Source organism: Pinus tabuliformis, chromosome 7 (assembly GCF_031772625.1).
Source record: "Pinus tabuliformis cultivar Carrire ecotype Pingquan chromosome 7, CPIR1, whole genome shotgun sequence".
In the NCBI taxonomy this organism is placed as follows: Eukaryota; Viridiplantae; Streptophyta; class Pinopsida; order Pinales; family Pinaceae; genus Pinus; species Pinus tabuliformis.
In genome coordinates this window covers 1,837,324,238-1,837,332,559 of record NC_142293.1, presented here as the reverse complement: position 1 = coordinate 1,837,332,559, position 8,322 = coordinate 1,837,324,238, and the positions used below count along the sequence as shown (strand labels likewise).

The window sequence follows — 8,322 nt, the reverse complement described above, 5'->3', positions numbered from 1 at the left end:
CCTTCCCACAAGCCATGGACTCTAGGTACCTTGACTCGTAAAAGTATTGCAGGAAATTTTTGTCAATGCATCCTTCCCACAATTGACCTAATGTGAAGAGGATTCTTTTTATGGCATACAAAGCCTTGGTTAGCCATCTGTCACTATCTTTGAATGAAAAACTACTATTGAATTGTTCAGCCAGTGCGTCCTAGTCCCTTGTTTGTCTTCAAATTTATTCTTGTATGTACCACTCCTGAGGGATTGTACCCAAGGTGTGTATGAACATGTGTACCCATAGTTCCTTCAGGATTCGTTCCCTATTCCATCTGTCTATGCAGCTCTCCAAGTGTTGTCAGGGATCAAAGTTCCCCCTGTATTTTACAATCTCTAGTGGTCGATCCCCTTCTTGCTTGAACCTTTCTCTCATGACCTGCTTGATCTTATCCCAGTCACAAAAGGTGTTGTGGTGTGCTCCCCACCAACGTGCTGGGGTTTCTTGTAGTGTAATGTAAAACAACGGTACCTTGTGGATTTCCCTTATGGTTCTATCAACCTTATTTAGAAATATGTCTACCGAATCTATGCCATGGAAAGTAGGATAATCACTTACCTCCATTCCAATCTAGTTGATGTGGCATATAGTAGCGCAACATCTGGCATCGAATTCATATCCTCCTTGCTGCCAAGGATCCCATGCAACCTCAGAGCCAACCTTTGAGCTCTATATACTCCTCCAACTTTCTGAACCCTCCACTGTGGGATTAATGTAATATTCCCTCCTTCCTGTTGTTAATCGGTAGAGTTGTTCTAGCATTTTAGGTTCATCTCGGTCATCTAATGGTTCCATGAATCTTGGCCCCTAGTATGGATCAAGTGGTTGTATCACTCGCATCCCCTCCACCTCAAATATCATCAAATCCTTCTTGAGATTGATGACAACATAATTCTTATAAGCCCAGTCAATGTTGAGCAATGTTGGGTAAGGATATTTGTCACCCATTATATCTATCACCTCAAAATCTATGTGTGTCTTCACTCCTGCTACATCTACTTCCACATCTTCCAACCTTTCGATGGGCAGAATGCAATACTGGTTAGCCATCCACAGTTGGATTGATGAATACTTCAACTGTGGTTTCCCCAATGCCTCCCATGTTTTCCTGGGTAGAATGTTAACTTCTGAACCTAGGTCTAACATTGTATCTTTGATCTGGAATCCTACAACTTGTGCATCAATTCTTAATTCCCTTCCTGTTCTCTTCTTATTTCTTCATACTCTTCTCATGTGCTTCTCCAGCAGATTCACCGAGATTCATTCTTCCCCAGTTTCTCCTTCAGGCAGAACTGATTTCAAACTCCTGCGCAACTCCCCTAACATCTGATCATTGTGACAATCTACAAGAACAATGTGAACCATTCCTCAATCAGGCGGGAAATAATGGCCTTTGCCAAATATGGCACCTTGTCCTTCTGGGATTTTGTCGAGTTTTGAAACAACTTTGCTGCCTCTTGATAGTATTTCTTCTATTGTCTAGGGTTGTATGATTGTTTTGGGGAAGATACCTGAATAATCGGGGGTTGGTTTGGCTCACCCAAGTCAACCCCCGTCTTCTTTCTGCCCCTAGTCACTATGTTTATGTTGGATAGTGGAATTATTTTAGCAGCCCTTGGTTCTACATTGATCAAGTTAGTCCCCGTTGTCTAGTTCATTCTTCCCAACTCACAGTCAACTCAGGGAAATCCTCTGTAGGAGATGCATTAACCTGACATTGAGAGCACCAAGGTCTTCTTAGAAGAGGACAGTCCCTGGTGACTCGCCCTTCTTGGTCGCATTTGTAGCATCGTGCAGGTTCCTGCCCCCTGTTATTCCTCTTCTCACTCCTCCTCCTCCTTCTCACCCTCCGCGAGTAGTCTCATTGATCCTAAATATCGACCGGTCTTGGTGCTCTGCTAGTGCATCCAATGCTGGACACTGGTCTGTGTGGCAAGTCGTGGATGTGCAGAACTCTCAGTAGTTATTTCTTGGTATGTTTGAGTACTTCTGCAATATCAAACATAATTGTGGTGAATGTTCATAGTCCCTACATACCTCACAGTACTCAGGTTGGTTTTGGCTTGGGAATGCTCCTTAAGATCCTATCACTATAACTCTTGCTATAGGCGGAGCCCCCTATGGTCTGGCAGGCCCTGATGTAGTACTCGTGCCTCTCAGTCTCGGGAACTCAATCACGAAGTGACCTTCAACCAAATAATGGGTGCACCACACGTTGGGTCTCGCTGGGTGGACTGGATGTAAGTCTTTCAACTTCTCCATTAGACTGGCGTTCTAGTGTTGGAGCCCATGATCGACGTATCTTATGAATCTGTCCCCCCCCGGATACTCATGTGGATACCCTGTCGTAGCCTCAATGCAAGTTTCTTGCTCCAAAGCATCCTGCAGGGTCTCAATATTCTATTGTGTTAAGGGTGTCTGGGTAAGGGGTAGGAGTGCCTTGATAAACCAATCCCTCTGGTGATTGGGGTCTATAGTGTAACTCAGCTTGCCGATTTCATCCTTGAAACTCTGCATCAACTCCCAAGTGGTTTCCCATTCATGTTGTTTGATATCCCATAACTCTAACAACCCTTGCTGATCCGTTTTGGGAAGCTTGAATTCTTGCATGAAGCTCTTCTTGATGTCATCTACGGTCGAATTCTGGTTTAACTCTGCCCATTTGATAAACCATCTCAGGGATCTCTCCCTAAGGGTGGCATGGAATTCGATCAATTTCATGTTGTTAGGCCTCTAGCGAGGTCTCCATATGGCTTTGCATAGGTACTATTATTTCTCCACATCCTCGTTCCCTCGGCCAGAGAAATCCGAGTATCTGGTAAAGGATCCTCCCATTCTGGCTCGAGTGTGTGCTAGAAACATAAAGCCTTGGATTCCATGCTATTGATATCCTTGCAATCCTAGATTACTAGTATCACTATTCCCATTACTGTTAGAGGTACCAAAACCTGTCTTATATCTAACATGCACACTATGTATCCATATCGCTTTAAGCAACTTAGCAACAAATTTACCAGGACTGTTGTAAAGTACCACGGGAAGGTCGGGGTGAATACTACTTGAGCTTCGGGGGGTTGGATGCTTGATTCCATCTGGCACATTGTCCTCTGCAAACAACTGTCTCATAATATCACACATCTCATCTTCCATATCTTCCTCAAGATTACCGTGACCACTTCCATTAGACACCTCCCACACAACTGGGGAGGGAGGGCTCCTATCACCTTCTGGGCTTCCGCCTGGCCTATCTATCTCTATTCATTTCTCTGAGTTCTCCTCCATCTCATCTCTTCCTTCTGGAGCCTTCGACACTGCTCCTGCTTGGTGTGGTCCCTCTGTCTGCACTTTCATTGCCTGCATGGTCCTTTCCTTCCACTTTTCTGCTATCAACAATCTCCTCTGCGCTCTTACTTCCCTAGCCCACCATGAATCTTCTACATCCATCCTTTCGTTGGCATCACAGTCCCCTATTCAGTAGAATTTCCCCCTTTAGGTCCTCCCCCCCATACTAGGGTATTATGCTGCCATGCTCAACCCTTGGGAAGAAATTAAGCATTCTTCCACCATCAGAATCTTAATCCAAAGAGGTACTTCTTTCAACAACTTCCTTCTTAGCCCAGATCAGAACACAATGCCAACCTTCAAGAAGGATTGATAACTTTCTGCTGTGAATTTGACCACGTGTCCCTCTAGAGTAGTCTGTACCCAAAAATCTACTGCTTTTGTCAGATCGGTGTCCAGGCGGTGGAGCGCTGTAAGATCCATGGGAATCGAATCATGACAAGATGGCGTCTGTCCTTCTAGCCGACCCTTCACTTGCAGTCTTTGTAGCCAATTGTATAGTTCTTCCAGGAACTTGCACCAGAAGATCTTGTTTTCATCGTTCACCTTAGGGATAGTCCGACTTCGAAGGATGGCTTGCTGTGACGGAAACCAATCCACTTGGTCATCCCACCAGTTTCGTATTTCTTTCTTAAAAATACTCGATACCATATTCTGAACCCCTCTTTTTGATTTCAAGTCCCAACAATGTTACCAATTGTTGGCACGAAAATGACAACATGGAAGAGACCCTGGATTCGAGCACAAGGGGCCAACAAGGCTCCGTTGTAGTCTAGGACAACGCTGACATTTTCACCTTACTCGGAGGGGCAAGGAGTCTCACTCGAGGCGTGCTATGACCGAAGTTAGATGGGGCCGAAGGGGGTATCAAGGAAGTTGCAAATAACATACATCGATAGCTCATAACACTCAACCCTCTATACTATCCAAGCATGTTATTATACTCATATCATCACAGGAAACTACCTGGCTAATGATCATTCATTTAAAATTTTAAATAACCCACAAGAAACACAACAATACAATATGGATACCAAATTACTTCTTTCATTAACTGAAATATAAGAGAGTACATAACAGATTACAAAAGGCTCAAAGCCTATTCATCCAATACATGAAGAGAACAACTATCAAGGATGGTCATAGCCAGAGCAAAGAACAATCCCCACCTTCCCACAACTGAGCACAATCTCTGGATCTTTTCCTTGCTCATTTGCTTCATCACCAACCCATTCCTCGTGCTATCTTCTACCTTTCATCCTTTGCTCCACATTCCCACTACTAGTTCTACTCAGTTGACTCTGCCCTCGACTGGCTTCTATCTTCCCTTGCTCTGTTGCTCCTGTTCTCTTCTGCCACCTTGCTGCAACTGCCCATTCACTCTTATTTCTTGCCCCTTTCCTTGGCTATTAGCTCCGCAACCCCAACCATTGTCCCCGTGACCTATTTTTGGCCTTCCTTTTTGAAAAAGCCCAAAATTAAAAATGAAAGCCCCAACACCTACACTTTCTGTATTGAAAGTGTAATAGCTAGTCCTTGCTACTCTACAAGAAGGATGAAATCAAACACAAGTTCAAGAACGAACCAACAAAAACACAAGTGAACAAGCCCACCCTGTAACATATATGATAAATAAATCTCTTCTGAGCTCTAATTCTCAAGATGACCACTTTCTTGAAACTCAAATAACTCCCTCATGTCTCCATCTATGGATTCTAAATCAGAACTTCGCTTTAGTCCCACATTCTCCTGAGAAATAGGTCAAGAATTTGGGTTTGGGTTAGCTATGTCACATTATTGCAAGGCTTGAGCCACATCTAGTCCTTGATGATCCCTTGCAGCCTACACAACAAGCATTCCTGTAATAGCTTTTGATAACATACATGAAAAATATTCCCTCAACTTGCACAAGTCAAGATTTTTCTTTAAAAGAATACCTACTTAAGACCCATGGCTTCTTACCATGTGCTTCCTTGGCTTGAGGACCTTCTAATAACATAATTTCATCACATATTAAATTGCAACACCATTTACCCATACATACTCTAGGAAGTGTTTTGGATGACCCAGATGACAAATCCTCCTTTACTTCGTCTAGAGAATGAGGCCTATTAGGAAACTCTTAAGCTGTTACAGAGTGTAACACATGGAAAAACTATTCTTTCTAAAGAAATTGAGCTAGAAGCTCATTGTATTACAAAAATGCAAATGATAACGTTAAGGACAAGGCTATGCCTACTATGAAAAATCCATTGTCTAGGTGGGTTCTTGTTAAAGAAACAACTTGATCATTGGTAGTAGTATACAATGAGATGTATCTTGGTTCAGTGATAGGATTGTCCTTGTCTCCAATTCTCATACTCAATTTTAGGTGGTCATCTATCTTTTTTTTCAATTGGCTCCCTCGGTGCCATTTGGTTTGCTTTGTGGATGAGAAATTTATATAACCCAACACTTTAATATCCATATCTACATGCATAAGAGATACAATTCATCCTAGGGAATAAAAATCTAAAAGAATGTGTTGAATTCATACCATGGATATTGCTTCTATCAAAGGCACCAGTTTGGACATTGATAACTTCACACCTTTGCCACAATTGGGATACATTCATTATTCTCACCTAGATTCCAACATATTACAATTAGGTTTTGAAGCTCAACCTCACTGAGTTGGGTCTCTTCTGCGTTCTTCCCTGGCTTACTATGGCTGTGTCTTCTAATCTAGGACGATGTATTATCGATACACTAGTCAAAAGAGGTATACCAATTACAATTGTTCACAAGGTTATGCAAACAATGAGCTTCCTTGGCCCTCCATTCTTCTTGACCAACTAGGCCATGTGAATTCTTCAGAAATGAAATTTTTGTGCATGAAAAGAAGCCAAGGAAGTGATGTCTTTCTCAGTCCAGGCTTTATTCCAATCATCAAGATATTGGCCCACGCTATTTTGGGTATTTCTAGGCCCGTTAGACACCACGAATTTGGTTGGTGTTGTTGGTGCTAGATCAACTCTATATATTCTACAACATGGTTATTGGAATGAAATACATGATTCGAAAGGGAATAATTTAATATTGTTTGTTTCCCTTTGGGCCTTTGCAAAATTGGTTCCAAATTCAATCCTTGCAATATTTATAATGAAACCACGATATAAAAAAAAATTTCCAAAAGAAAAAAGCGAACTTTTTATTAGGATAAAAAGTTACAAGCATATTCATAAAGAATTCATTTTGGTTGTGTGAAAATTGATCATACAGCCCGCAATGTACAGCACTGCCTAGAAACAGAAAAAAGAATGAGCTGCTCCACTATTCCGGAATGCAGCAAAAAAGGAAACCCAGCTGGTCTAAGTCTTCCTACCCTTCTTCTTCTCCACTTTTCGCCAACCATCCATGTTGGGAGGGGAGTCAATAATAGCTAGCTAGTTTTCCATCGTACTCATTGGTTGCTCCTTATCTGAATCTGATCCTTCAGGACTGTGGCTTCGTTTGTTACCGCTTATTTCCGGTTGGAGCTCTTGTTCCTTTTCCTCATTAATCTCCTTGTCCTTATTGTCCTGATTTTTATCCTTTGCTGTGTTTTGTTCTTCTTTCTTTGCTGTAGTTGCCTTCTTATATGCAACATCTATATTCTACCATCCTTTCGGCTTCCTTTGTTGTTGCTTGCTCTTGTTGAGGCTTGGACATGCATTGTACAAGTGACCTGTTTGTTGACATCCCCGGCATCTGAAAGCTATATTCTCATAGTCCAAAGGTTGTTTCCACTGTGTATTATTGAAATTCAGGATGATGCTCTCGGGTAATCCTCGGCTAAGATCTACCTCGACACATATTCTGGCGAAAGTAAATATTCCTTTTATGTGTCTTTCTGCGTCTATCTTTAACATTCTCCCCAAGGTATTTCCAATTGTTATTAGAACCTTTGAATGCCAAAAATGTAAAGGAAGATTATGCATCCTCACCCATACTGACATTCTTGATACCATCATGGTGTTAGCATCAAAATCAGGAAACCAAGGGGTAATAAAGAGGCCAGCACTGCCCCAGAACCATGGCCCTTGGTTGAGAACTGTTTCCTTTTCTTCCTCTGTTTCAAAACATACTATAAAGAACCCTTTGGGGTATAGATAGATTTGGCATTTTTTTGTCCAAACCGAGTGAATCCATTGATACAATGCATCAGTTCTAGGCCAAAATCCATTAAATCTACAAATAACTGCATTTTTTTGTAGATCTGAATATATACTTTTTACCTCTGGTATTTCGATGGAGATGGCTGGGCTCTCTGGCATTTGATCTACAATGTACTGCCCTGGAGGTTCCGTGACAGCTGTGGGCTTTTTTCCTTTGCCCTTCACTGTTTCCTTAAATGCCCCATTGCTTTGCGAGCTAGTTCCAGCATTTTCGGCTCCTCCTCGTAATCTCATATTGAGAATGATTGTGGAGCCTAGCTTGATGTTGTATCCTTGCATGGCTCTACATTCCTGCAGCGATTTGCCCTCATTTACCAGGTGTTGTTCCTCAGCCGGGTAGCCAGTCTGAATGGCGATATTGTTCTTTAGATCTGAAACCATGTCGTTGTCAGAAGTCTAGACCACGATTATGGTTCCTTTTGGCATCTTCACAAAGATTTGAAACCCGGATTTGACCCTCTGGGGTGGCTCGGTTCTTGTCATATCTTAGCCATCCAACTCCGCATCCGAAAGGGGTTCCAGATCTCTTGGATTTTGGCGTTTCCTTCGATTGTTTTCCGGATTGGGTAGATCCAGGCCAGATCTGGAAGTTTGTGATCCACCCGCTCCGTCATGGGCATCCAGCAGAGGGATCCAGATCTTCGAGTTCATGGCCGGTATGGATAGGGTCTCTATACCTGACTTCCATTCGATGGCGTAAACCCTCGCCTGTTCAGCAATGTATCGGGGCATCTCATTCTGCTCCGACCA

General features: G+C 42.5%; 1 pseudogene; it reads left to right on the top strand.

Annotated features, from left to right (window-relative positions):
• The first annotated feature begins 5,607 nt into the window (after nucleotides 1-5,607).
• On the top strand, nucleotides 5,608-7,675 carry LOC149255768 (putative anion transporter 1, chloroplastic pseudogene; annotated as a pseudogene).
• The last annotated feature ends 647 nt before the right edge of the window (nucleotides 7,676-8,322 follow it).